The sequence below is a fragment of the Meriones unguiculatus genome, chromosome 10, assembly GCF_030254825.1.
Source record: "Meriones unguiculatus strain TT.TT164.6M chromosome 10, Bangor_MerUng_6.1, whole genome shotgun sequence".
Classification (NCBI taxonomy): domain Eukaryota; kingdom Metazoa; phylum Chordata; class Mammalia; order Rodentia; family Muridae; genus Meriones; species Meriones unguiculatus.
This window is the reverse complement of record NC_083358.1, coordinates 120,377,661-120,390,649: the sequence shown is the minus strand read 5'-3', so window position 1 is coordinate 120,390,649 and position 12,989 is coordinate 120,377,661.

The window sequence follows — 12,989 nt, the reverse complement described above, 5'->3', positions numbered from 1 at the left end:
GGGTTGCTTCCAGTTTCTGGCTATTATGAATAAAGCTGCTATGAACATAGTTGAGTAAGTGTCCTTGTTGTATGGTAGAGCATCTTTTGGGTGTATACCCAGAAGTAAAGATGGGTCTTGAGGTATGCCTATTCTGAATTTTCTGAGAAAGCACCAGATTGATTTCCAAAGTGTTTGTACAAGTTTGCTCTCCCACAAGCAATGGAAGAGTGTTCCTCTTTCTCTACATCCTCACCAGCATGTACTGTTACTTGAATTTGTTTCTTAGCCATTCTGATGGTTGTAAGATGGAATCTCAGAGTTGTTTTTATTTGTATTTCCCTGATGGACATTGAACATTTCATTAAGTGCTTCTCAAGGTGGGATTGGGAGAATATGAGGGAGGGGGACACAGCCAGGATACAAATTGAATAAACTGTACTAAATTATAATAATAAAATAATTTAAAAGAAGAAAACATGAAGTTGGGTGAATAAGGCAGTGAGGGCAAATCTGAAAGTTAGGGGAGTAGATATGTTCAAAATACGTTTTGTAAAATTCCCAAAGATTTAATTAAATATTATTTAAAGTAAAAAAAAAAAAAAGATTCCTCTGTTAAAAGATATCTGTTGAGCTTTGTGCTTCATTTTTTATGTAAATTTTTATTTTTATATTAATTACAATTTATTTACTTTGTATCCCAACTGTAGCTCCCTCCCTCATTCCCTTCCAATCCCACCCTCCTTCTTCCTGCCCCTCTATAAGTCCACTGATAGAGTAGGTCCTCCTCCCCTTCCATCTGACCCTAGCTTATCAGGTCTCATCAGGACTGGCTGCAATGTCCTCCTCCTCTGTGGTCTAGCAAGGCTGCTCCTCCCTTGGGTGGGGGGAAGGTCAAAGAGCCAGCCACTGAGTTCATGTCAGAGACAGTCCCTCTTCCCCTTACTAGGGAACCCACTTGGAGACTGAGCTGCCATGGGCTACATCTGAGCAGGGGTTCTAAGTTATATCCATGTATGGTCCTTGGTTGGAGAATCAGTCTTAGAAAAGACCCCTGTGCCCAGATATATTTGGTCCTTGTGGATGTGTTTCTTTTTTTTTTTAATGAGTTATTTTATTTGTGGATGTTTAATTTCTTGAGTTCTTTATATATTTTAGATAATAGTCCTCTGTTGGAAGTAGGATTGGTGACCATCTTTTTGCAATTTGCAGACTATTGTTTTGTTCTGTTGACAGTATCCTGGTCTTCCAAAAGTTTTTCAGTTTCAAGAAGTCCCATTTAGTAATTGTTGGTCTTAGAACCTGAGCTGTTGGTGCTCTGTTCAGGAAGTTGTCTACTGGGCCAATGAGTTCAGGGTCTTACCCACTTTCTCTTCTAATAGACTTAGTGCATCTGGTGTTATGTTGAGGTCTTTGGTCCACTTGGACTTCAGTTTGGGGTATGGTGCTAAGTATGGCTCTATTTGCATTTTTCTACATGTAGACATACAAGAGCAGCACAATTTGTTTAAGATGCTGTCCTTTTTCCATGGTATGGTTTTAGCTCCTTTGTCAAAAATCAAGTGTCTATAAGTGTGTTGAAGTCTCCCGCTATTAATGTTTTGGGTTTGATGTGTGATTTAAGCTCTATAAATGTTTCTTTTACGAATGTGGATGCCCTTGTATTTGTGATGTCTTCTTGGAAGATTTTCCTTTGATGAGTATGAAGTGTCCTTCCCCATCTCTTTTGATGAGTTTGATTGAAAGTCTATTTTATTAGATACTAGACTGGCTACTTCAGCTGGCTTCTTGAGACTGTTTGCTTGGAATACCTTTTTCTAGACCTTGACTCTGAGGTAATGTCTATATTTATTGCCTGGTTGTGATTCTTGTATGCAGCAGAAAGATGGATCTCCATCTGTGGTGACTGACAGTTTTGCTGCATTTAATAGTCTAGGTTGACATCTGTGCTCTCTTAGTGTCTGCATGACATCTGTTCAAGCCTGTCTGGCTTTCATACTCTCAGTTGAGAAGTCAGCTGTAATTCTGATAGGTTTGTCTTTATATGTGACTTGGTCTTTTCCTTGCAGTGTTTAATATTCTTTGTTCTGCAAATTTAGTGTTCTGATTATTATGTGGCAGGAGATTTTCTCTTCTGGTCCAATCTACTTGGAGTTCTGTAAACTTCTTGTATGTTTATAGGCCTCTTTTTCTTTAGGTTGGAGAAGTTTCCTGATTTTGTTAAAAATATTTTCTGGAGTCTTCTATTCATATTATTCTTAGGTTTGGTCTTTTCATAGTATTCCAGATTTCTTGGATGTTCTGTGTCAGAAGCTTTTTAGATTTAACATTTTCTTTGCCTGATGTATCAATTTCTCCAATTGTATCTTCTACCCCTGAGATTCTTTCTTCCATGTCTTGTATTCTTTTTTTTTTTATTTTTTTATTAATTACAGTTCCATGTCTTGTATTCTGTTGGTGATGTTTGTATCTGTATTTCCTGTCCTTTTCCCTAGGTTTTCCATTTCCAGGGTTGTTTTAGATTATGTTTTCTTTATTGCTTTTAGTTTCATTTTTAGCTCATGAAGAGTTTTCTTCATTTCCTTCTCCTGTTTGATTGTAGTTTCCTGTATTTCTTTTATTTCTTTGAGGGATTTGTTCAGTTCTTTCACCTGTTTGATTGTATTTTCCTGCACTACTTTAAGAGTTTTATTTTCCTCCATTAAGGCCTCTATCATTTTCACCTCAGAATTAAGATCATTTTCTTGTGCTTCAGGTGCGTTAGTAGCTCCAGGGCTTGCTGTGGTAGGATAGCTGCTCTCAAGTGGTGGACATCTGGACCTGGGTTTTTGCTTGTGTTCTTAAGATGACCTCTCGCCACCCGGCCATCTGGGTATTTCTGGTGAAGAGTAGGCCTGTTGGTCTCTGTTGTCCAGGGAGCTTGGCAAGCCTCCACAGGCCTCCTGGGGTTGGCAGATGTGGATCAGAGCCCCACTCACCTCTTGCTGGCCTTGTGCCAGGTGAGACAGACAGGCCTGGAGTCAGCAGGCAAAGGGCTCTAAGCTGAATGTTGGTCAGGGCCCCCGACTGGGCTCCTCAGAAGGCAGACAATGAGGGATGAGTGCTGCCTACAGCTCACCTCTCTGCTGGCTGGGTCTTAGGTGGGATGGGTAGCTCAAGAAGATTGTGAGCAGGCTTTGCATTATGAAGTCAGCTTGGCAACAAACAGTCCCTGGCTTCATGGAATCGGATTTAACCACACAGTCGTTTGGAGGCCAAACAGGCACTGTGCTCCCAGCACACAATGCCTGGGCTTTGCCATCTTGGCCCTATGTTCTGTATGTTCCTTTTGACTGCTGGTCTCAGCAGGGACATCAATAGAGCCTTGGTGTTAGGATGTTGATCCCTGGTATCAAAGAGCTGCTCATGGGGAAGCAGGAGAGATCTGAGTTCTGATTGCTAGCAGAGATTGCCCCTGGAACTGCGAGTCAGGGGCTCTGTGTGAGACGGGGACTCTGCATGGCTCCTTGGCCCTGCATTGTCTTCAGGAAGGTGGGAAGAATCCGAGGTTTGTTTATTTCAGCTGAGGTCCCTGGTACTGGGGACCCATGCTTCCTATAGGCAGATCCTCATTGGATGCTGCCAGATCTCATGAGATTGTCGGGGTCTGGAATTGTGGTTCCCAGCTGCCGGGATGTCCCCTTTCATCATGGACACACTGATGTAGGTGTTTTGGGGGTCAGCTGTTAAGTTACTCACTGTAACCGCAGTAAATCTGGTCTTCTGCCACTCAGATTTAGTGCACAATGGCCATTGCCATCTAGGAAGTCCCTCAAGTCAACCTTTCTTTATTCTCTTAAGGGGATCTGCCACTAAGAGAAGTGTTAATTGACTCTGTCTTCTGAATCACCACAACAGAAGTTTAGATAGCCCTACTCCCAACAACACACTTTGACCTTTGAAAGTAATTATTTCTACTTATTCAGAATTTTTTTATTCTTTTTTTAATTTTTTTAAATTACAGTTTATTCACTTTTTATCCCTCCATAAGCCCCTCCCTCCAACCCTCCCAGTCCCACCCTCTCTCCCCCTTCTTCGAGCATGCCCCTCCCCAAGTCCACTGATAGGGGCTGCTCTCCTTCCTTCTGATCTTAGTCTATCAGATCACATCAGGAATGGCTGCAATGTCATCTTCTGTGGCCTGGTAAGGCTGCTCTCCCCTCAGGGGGAGGTGATCAAAGAACAGGCCAATCAGATTATGTCAGAGGCAGTCTCTCTTCTCAATACTTTGTAACCCAGAGACTCACACTCCAACCAAGTACTATGCATGGAGATAACCTAGAACATCTGCACAGAATTTTTTAAAAATTTTTGGCTATACTGCTTTCCAAAGGTTATCTCCATGACAGAGTCTACATTCCCAAATATTAAAAACATGGCTAGCAGGGACACCAAAACAGCCAAAATCCATGGCTTTGATACTCTGAAGCTTGTTTTCATGATTGATGCTAATTATACCACCATTGATATCAGCTATTGCAAGCTATTTTGAGCAACCATGGTGAATCCTAGAGACTGAACTCGCCTTCCTGAGACTTGCTGCTCCTTGGCCTATAAAGACACAGGGCAATTCAAACACTCTTTGAGCTTATCTATAACTCCTAGCTCCATAATTCTATATGGCACAGAAATTTGGAGAGAGAATATAACTAAGTTTGCAGGGAAGGATTTAATAAAATATCTTCTTACCCATTTTTAATTCTTTACTTTTCATTTCAAGGTAAAGTATCTAAGGATGTAGCTCAGTCAGTAGAGTACTTGCCTAACATCCACAGAGCTCTAGAGTTGATCCCCAGGATCAAAGCTCAAGAATAATTATGGAAGAGGAAGCAGAAAGATTGTCAGGGCCAAGGTGGCAGATAGCTGCAATGAAACAGCATTTTCTCGACACTCTGGGGCAGTTGCACATATGCACTCACAATAGTTGTGACAGCATACACAAGATATGAGTAAGCTCAAATCAGACAAAATTCAACACTGTGTGAACAGGTTGGCACGAAGTACCATCCCTAGCTGAGGAAGTATTAATGAGTGATAGCTGCTATGATAGTTTATTTCTATAATGGTTTGACCTTCGATTTGTCGACCACACACCACCTACTAACCACACACCAAAGAGTATGTGAGCAGCATAAACTGGAGTGGGACAAATAGCACCAAGGATGCTTGATAAAAACTCAAATTATATTGTCTTATACTTAACTAAAGTACATACAAATGATGTAAACGTATCTTGTGAATATACTCACACAAATATGCATACACATATGTATATATGTTATGCCACTTGGGCTGGCAATGCTCCCTACAAGAGCCATAGACTATCTAACAAAACCCTAATACTAAGAATGAAAAACCTCTGTTTAAGGTGTTGGTCAGGGTAGACCAAAAAACTCCAAAAACAATGTAGGCTATCATTGTTGACTTTGGTTGCCTCACAGAGGTAGAAAAAAAAAATGCCTATTGCTGAAGATACCACATACTTTGGACACAGGAATCATAATATTCAAATTGAGTCTAATCTAAAAGCCTCCTTTCTGTGGTCTGGCTTTCATAATACCATAAACTAGTGTGTAAGTCACCAACATAAATAAGCAATCAATATTCTTATCCAGCTGTGACGCCTATGAATATAACAATGGCCATCACTGTAGTAAGGTAGCCTTATCAGTGCAATGGTGGCATTCACATGTTGGCTGTAACCAGGAGTTGTCTGATTGGACTTCTTAAGGCCTACTAGATAGTAGAGAAATTGTGTCTGCTGTTAGAAACCTCGCCAGCCTCCTGGAGCTACTGGAGTAATAGATTTTAGAAAAGATCCAATTTACATAATTCCTAACTGAATTCTAAAACGTGTCCTTAAACCTACATAAAGATAGATGCAGCTTTCTCCTTCATCATAGAATCTTCTTTTCACAGCAAATGGATACCATTACAGAAAAACAAAGTGGTCATAATGCAGACATCAAGAGATTGTGGTGAGCCCAGGCGCAATAATACATCTAGAAAACAACTGTGGCATGTGTGGCTCAAGGAACATCACAGAACTTGGGTGTGGGAAGATTGCAAAAGCCAGTTACCAAAAAGTCTGAGTGAGACTGTGTCTCCGAGAAATGACATGGGAGCAACAACCCACGATATTTCAACAATATGGCTACCCAAAGAAGACCTAAGCAATGATACTATCAGTAAACACAGTCACACAAAATGGGCAAATCTAATAGGATCCCAGTCCTAGACAAAGAGCTACAAGAAGTTAATAACTGCTGAAAGGAAGTAAAACTAGACTTTCCCAGGACACCCAATACAGTGTGGTCAGCTCTGAAATTATACACACAAAAGCTACACCAAACAGATTCAGGTTATGTATATATATTTATGTATAAATATATATGTAACACTAATAAAGCAAAAGAAGATATCAATTTGAAAGGGGGTAAGGGATGTGGGAGTGTTTGGAGGGAGAAGGAAGAAAGAAGTGATGTTAGTATTTAATTTTTAAATTTTTAGCTAAAAATTAGGACAAAATAATGGTGGGTATGGAAGGAGGGATAGATCTGGAAAGAATTGGGTAAGAAGAAAGATCAAAATACAACATATAGGTTTCCCATAGTAAGGGGAACAGGGACTATGCCTACAGGAACTCAATGGCAGGCTCTTTGACCTCCCCACCCCCAAAGGGAGGAGCAGTCCTGCTAGGCCACAGAGGAGGACTTTGCAGCCAGTCCTGAAGATACGTGATAAAACAGGGTCAGATGAAAGAGGAGGAGGTCCTCCAGAATCAGTGGACTTGGAAAGGGGCAGGGAGGAGATGAGGGAGGGAGGGTTTGGAAGGGAAAGAGGGAGTGGGATACAGCTGGGATACAGAGTTAATAAAATGTAACAAGAAAGAAAGAGAGAAAGAAAGAAAGAAAGAAAGAAAGAAAGAAAGAAAGAAAGAAAGAAAGAAAGAAAGAAAGAAGAAAGATTTACAAATAAGAGGAAAAAAAGAAAATATATAAGAGTTAGTTTTATAAAAAAATACAACATATGAAACTCTCAAAGAATTAAAAATATTTTTTAAAGTTAATTTGAAGCAGGTGCTGAAATTAAGCATAAATTTAGTTTTATATATGGACAAGTTGGACCAGCCAGTATCATTATGCTTATGAAGCTGATTTAATATCAAACACATCTTGGCCCGTTTTTTAATGTTTAAACATTAATCTAGGTGAAGCCTCAAGGCTCTAGTTATCTTACATTTAAAAGTCAGGTTTTGAATGATTTCTCAGTTGTGAAGCCTGGGTCCTATCCATGGAAAGAGGAGGAAAACTCTCACATAGTTGGGAGACTGTGGTGCTTTAGCGACTGGTCATATAACTGTTTGTGCATGGGCATGCCTGCCTGAATGTATACGTGAGTGGTGTGTGTGTGCGTGTGTGTGTGTGTGAGTGTGTCTGTGTATGTGTGTGCAAGCTGCTTGCTTAGAACCACAGATGCTTTAAAGACAGGTAAGTCAAAGCTCTCCTAAGTAGAAGCATTCTCAAGACTGTTGGCTAGCCAGATGTGGGTGAGTCTAGTCTTCTCTGAATAGCTGAAAGCACACACGGCTCTGTTAGCTCTTTATCTAAAGTGAGGCTCCTCATGAGTGCCATGATAAAAGGTCAAAGCGTTTCATTCCCAGCTCAGGTGCAACAGCTCTTAATGACCCCTAGCTCTGTGTCTTTGCTAAACAAAAGAGCTCCAGGGTAGCAAGTTTTAATTATAAGCCCAGGCTTTCCTGGTGGCCTTTTGATTTGGGGACATTAACTAGCCTGTCCACGAACAAGACACAAAACCAGCAGAAATGTCAGTTTAAATGTCACATGAGAATCCAGTTAACAGTATACACAAAAAAAAGATGAAATTGTATGTCTTATGTAAATAAAAATTCATTTGAAAGAAATAAGTAGTTTTGAATGGAGAAGACTGGACCGCAGCTGTAGGAAAGAACTCTATGGAGAGTACCATGTGTGTTCAAAGTCTTGTATTTATCAGCAGTTCACCTCACTAACTCAGCCAGAGTGGCCACACTGCTCCCCGCATATACACCAGGTATGTGCCTGCTACAAGGCATCGGGTCTATGTCCTCTCACTACAGATGGACACGTCCCTGTCTCACCTCCTTCAGGTCCTGTGTGGACCTTCTCTCCATAGGACCTACCAAGACCACACTGCTCTTCCGATCATTGGCCAGGCCTTCTTGTCTCCTCCCCCCTCCTCCTGTTCCTTTTTATTATAGTTCTTACTAGCTCTTACTGCACATAAAAGTTGCTTTATTGTTTGTTTAGTTGTTGCTGTCTGACTGTCTGGAGTATAAGACAGAGTGTGAGTTTCTCAACGGCTTCGAATGATGCCTGACACACAAGAGATGCTTGGCAAATACTAATGCTGCTGAAATACATAGGTACTGAGCAAGAGGACATGGTCTTCCTCTTTTCATATTTATTCAAGTATACCTCTTTATCTGGTTTCAACACCTACTATTAAAAGCAGCTGTTTTTCTTCTTAGACACTGGGTGTCCCATACTGGTAAACAAATCACTTTAAGTAGACATATGGATCTAACATTCATGAGATTTTGAAAATGAAGAAAATTATTTATAATCTATGGGTTTTGAAAAACTCTTTTTTAAAAATAACCTTAGAAAAGTGAGAGATATTCTGAAGCAGAATTGGATATTTCTGCCCCTTCACTGGTAGCGGAGACTCCAGTGAGTTTCTCAAGCTTCTTGAACTGTTCTGTCTCCAGCATGGCATTACAGGGTACAATGTGTGTCTCATGACGACTGGATTGGAAGAACAAACATGTGACTGACTTAACTTCTAAGGTGGAGATGGAAACTTACACAGATACATGGAACAAAGGTTGGAAGACTTTCAACAGATGTGCTTAGTGTTTGGGAATCTAAGGCCTGGGCAAATTAACAAAGCAGAAAAGGGGAGCCAGTCAGGAAGGTAAGGAATGCTGAGATCTGGGATAACTTTTGCTGATAAGCACCAAACACTATTTTGTTAAGAAGCGCCAAATATAAAAATTTCCTAAGTTTTCCAAAGAAGTCAGAAATTGGAATTTTTATATGAAATAATATTTAATGTACAAAAGGTACCAGTTAATTCATATTTTTAAAGATTTTATCATAGAATGTTGTATTAACTAAGTATATTTTATGACATGTATGATAGCTTCAGGATTAGTCAATTAAATCATGATTAGTTAATTAAAAAAAGAAAATATCTAAGCTTCACTTTGATTTTTCATCTGTGTATCTGGAAATAAGATGGGCACTTTTTGCTGTACTATTAAAAACTGCTAGTTAATTTTGGTGTGTGATTTTTTTGCAACATTTTTATAACACAATTTTAAAAATAGAAAAAGGAAACTGCTACAGAATGACCAACAGTTTGTATATGCCCTGTGTGAAATTTTTTTCTTACACTAATAGGATATAATTTAATGAGGAACAATAAAATATTTCTACTTACTGAGTCAGTTCGTGTCCTAGTTTCCCTCCTGTTGGTGTGATAAAATGCCCTGACAAGAAGAAACTTACAGGACAAAGGTATTGATTTCGGCTTAAAATTCAATATATGGTGCATCATTACAGGAACTCAGTCTAAGCGTTTTGAGTAGATATTCACACAGCATCCACAGTCAAGAGCAGAGAGACAAGAATGCATGCATGCTTGCTTGTTTGATTCCTTATGCTCAGCTCAATTTCTATACTCTTATGCAGTCCTGAACCCCTGCCTAGGAAATGCTGCTGCCCACAGTAGGCTGACTCTTCCCATAGCATTTAGCTTAATAAAACAAAATCTCCCATAGACATGCCCACAGGCCAATCCAGTGTAGACAATCTGTCATTGAAACTCTCCCCTAGGTGATTCTACGTTGTGTTAAGTGGATATTTAAAGTCAACCATCATAATTAGTGACCAAATTTTAGAATGATACATCAGTTATAAGCAAGAACAGAGCCTACCAGTAAATTATTCTATGGTGTTTAAAAGAATTGTTTCCAACTGCAAAAGTATTGTCAAGCATTAAGAAAATTCAGGAAGCAATTTGAAATTAAAATACCCAGACATATTTGTTATTTGAACATTTACTAATTTATCGCAGTCTTAAGTGGTTCTAAGTGTGCATACAGAGGCAGATCTAACTATTGAGACTTTGTACAAACTACTCAACTACTTTGTGCTTTTATACAATAACCATAATAATTGATCTAAAGCACAAGGTCATTTGCTGCTTGACATGACTGGAGCAGCATGAAAATGACAATGCATGGACAGGAAGCCTGGATCAGACGCCCTAGGCGCTCACATGGAGAAAGTGCAGCACCCCAGAAATTCGGTATGTTTATTATATGGAGCAGAACAATGTCTTTTACAATTACTTGTCAACAATTACTTTTCTGTTGTTGTGACAAACACCATGACCAAGGCAACTTTTAAAAAAAATCATTTAATTGGGGCTTGATTACAGTTTTAATGGGTGAGACTTTGGTGAGAAGCAAGGTTGCATATTGAGACAATAATCAAGGGGCAGAGCACGTACTGGCTGAGAATGAAAAGGGCTTTTGAAACCTCAAAGTCCACTCACTGTAACATACCTCCTTCAATAAGACTACACCTAATCCTTCCCAAACATCTCCACACACCAACCATTCAAATCTATGGAGGCCATTTTAATTCACATCACCACAAAGAGATCTGAACAAAAGCCAAGGTTTTACATACACATAGACAAGGAGGCATGGTTTATGGCATACAACTAGATAAAGGAGACAGGTTTAGCTAATCTATATAGGAGCAGTTTCTGGAGGGGAACAGTTATGAGGTGCTACATATCTGGAGAGAGAAAACTACAGCAAACATTTTCTATTCACGCTGTCATCACCTACACCTGGAGCAGACAGACGCTTCCCCATTTTCCTTTGCGCCTCACTCTGGCAGAGCAGTAGTGCAAAGAGAATACTTTGCTATTTCCTTCTGGGTCTGAGCCTAGGGTCCTTGACAAGGCCGTGACCATGTCAACACCACACATTCACTCAGGAATTCACACACATGGGTTTCCTCTACTCCCCACAGCCATTTATAAGGAGCAAATAAGCTAAGTATTATAAAATGTTCAGGAAAAATCCGTGCATAGTAAGAGTGCAATTTATGATAGTCCTGACTATTATCATAAGGCTTTCTCCTCCATGTGTTTCTTATATTGATAATTTATTAAACCTTGGGGGGGCATCAACTTAAAAATAAGCTCATAAAACTTTTGAACATTCTGAGAAGTATGAACAAAGTTTAGAAATAAAGTTATAATTACTATTATCAAACATAACCATCATATAACTACAGGAACAGTCTAAAAGCCAAATCTATTCATTGACACCCCAAAACCATCAAAAGAGGTAAGAGACTAAAAGACATAGAGATATAATATTTAAAAATAAAATTTAATACTAATAATTACAAACATTGATAAAGAAAATTACTAAATAATTAGAAAGGTGTTGCATGTACATTAACTAAAAACACTTGATAGAATTAATGCTTTTCAAAATTCCATCAACCTAGATTTTGTAGATTTGTTGGGAAGGCAGAATAGAAATTGGATAAGTGGTATTATAGCAAATCGACTTAGAATGGCCAAAATAAATTTCAAAAGAAGAGCATAATGAGAAGACTCAACTCCAATATCAAAACCTAGAGTTAATAAGATAATGTGATGTCAGCAGACATTCATTTGTAGAGAGTGAAAGTTCATTTGACTTTCAGCAAATGGTGGTTAGACAATTGGATGTCCACATGAGAAAAAAAACATTAAACTTTAAAAAATAAATTAAAATATTATTGTCTATTGATATAACAAAATATCTACAATGGGAAAAAGCATTTATTTAGTTCACAGTTGTAGAGGCCTGAAAACATGGAATAAATTTCTGGAAATTCAGCTCTAATGAGGGCTTCATGATAGAGCACACTATAACAGGAGTTCATGTGTGGAAAAACCCAGGGCAGAACATAAGGCCAGACACCAAGGACTCACCAGGTTTGCTCCTATGTAACACCCTTGAGAAATAACTCACTAACTTCTTCCTAAAGACCAGCATTGTTTCCATTCAAAGTGGTACCCACAGGTTCTCATCACTCTTCACTAGCCCCCACCTCTGAAAGATTCTACCATGTCACTCATAACCACGTTGAAGACCAAATTCTCACTGCAGTGACTGGAGTAAGATTGACCCTCATAGGTTCATGCATTTGAATGCTTAGGCAATGGCATTAAAACGTACGGCCTTGTTGGAGTAGATTTAACCTTGCTAGAGAAAGTGTGTCACTGTGTGGTGGGGGGGAGCAGGCTTTGGGGCTTCAAATACTGAAGCCAGGCCCAGTGCCTCACTCTTCCTGCTGCTGCCAGTCCTGATGTGAAACTCTCTAGCACGATGTCTGCCTGTACGTCACCATGCTCCCTACCACGATGGCAGGAACTAACCTCTGGACTGTGAGCCAGTCCTGATGAAATGTGTCTCTTGTAAGACTTGCTGTGGTCATGGTGTCTCTTCACAGAGACACTCAGGCATGGACCCTTGGACTAGAACCCACACCCAGACCACAGCATGTCCCTACCTCACACCGCAAATCAAAACTAACACAAAATTGATCCCAGGTTAAAAGAGCCTTGACAATAGTACTTTTCCAAGATAACATGGAAAATATTTAAGAACTTTGATTGGGTTAATGTTTCTTAAATATTATGCTAAGATTTATGAAAATAGCTGATTTTCTTCTAAATCTAAAAATCTGTACTTAAAAATATACCATTAATAAAACAAAAACCTCCACTTTTGAAAGTCATTTAAGATTCTTAAATTATTTTTCCCTTTTTTTAAAAATTTTTCATCATGGGCTGGAGAGATGGCTCAGAGGTTAAGAGGACTGGCTGGTCTT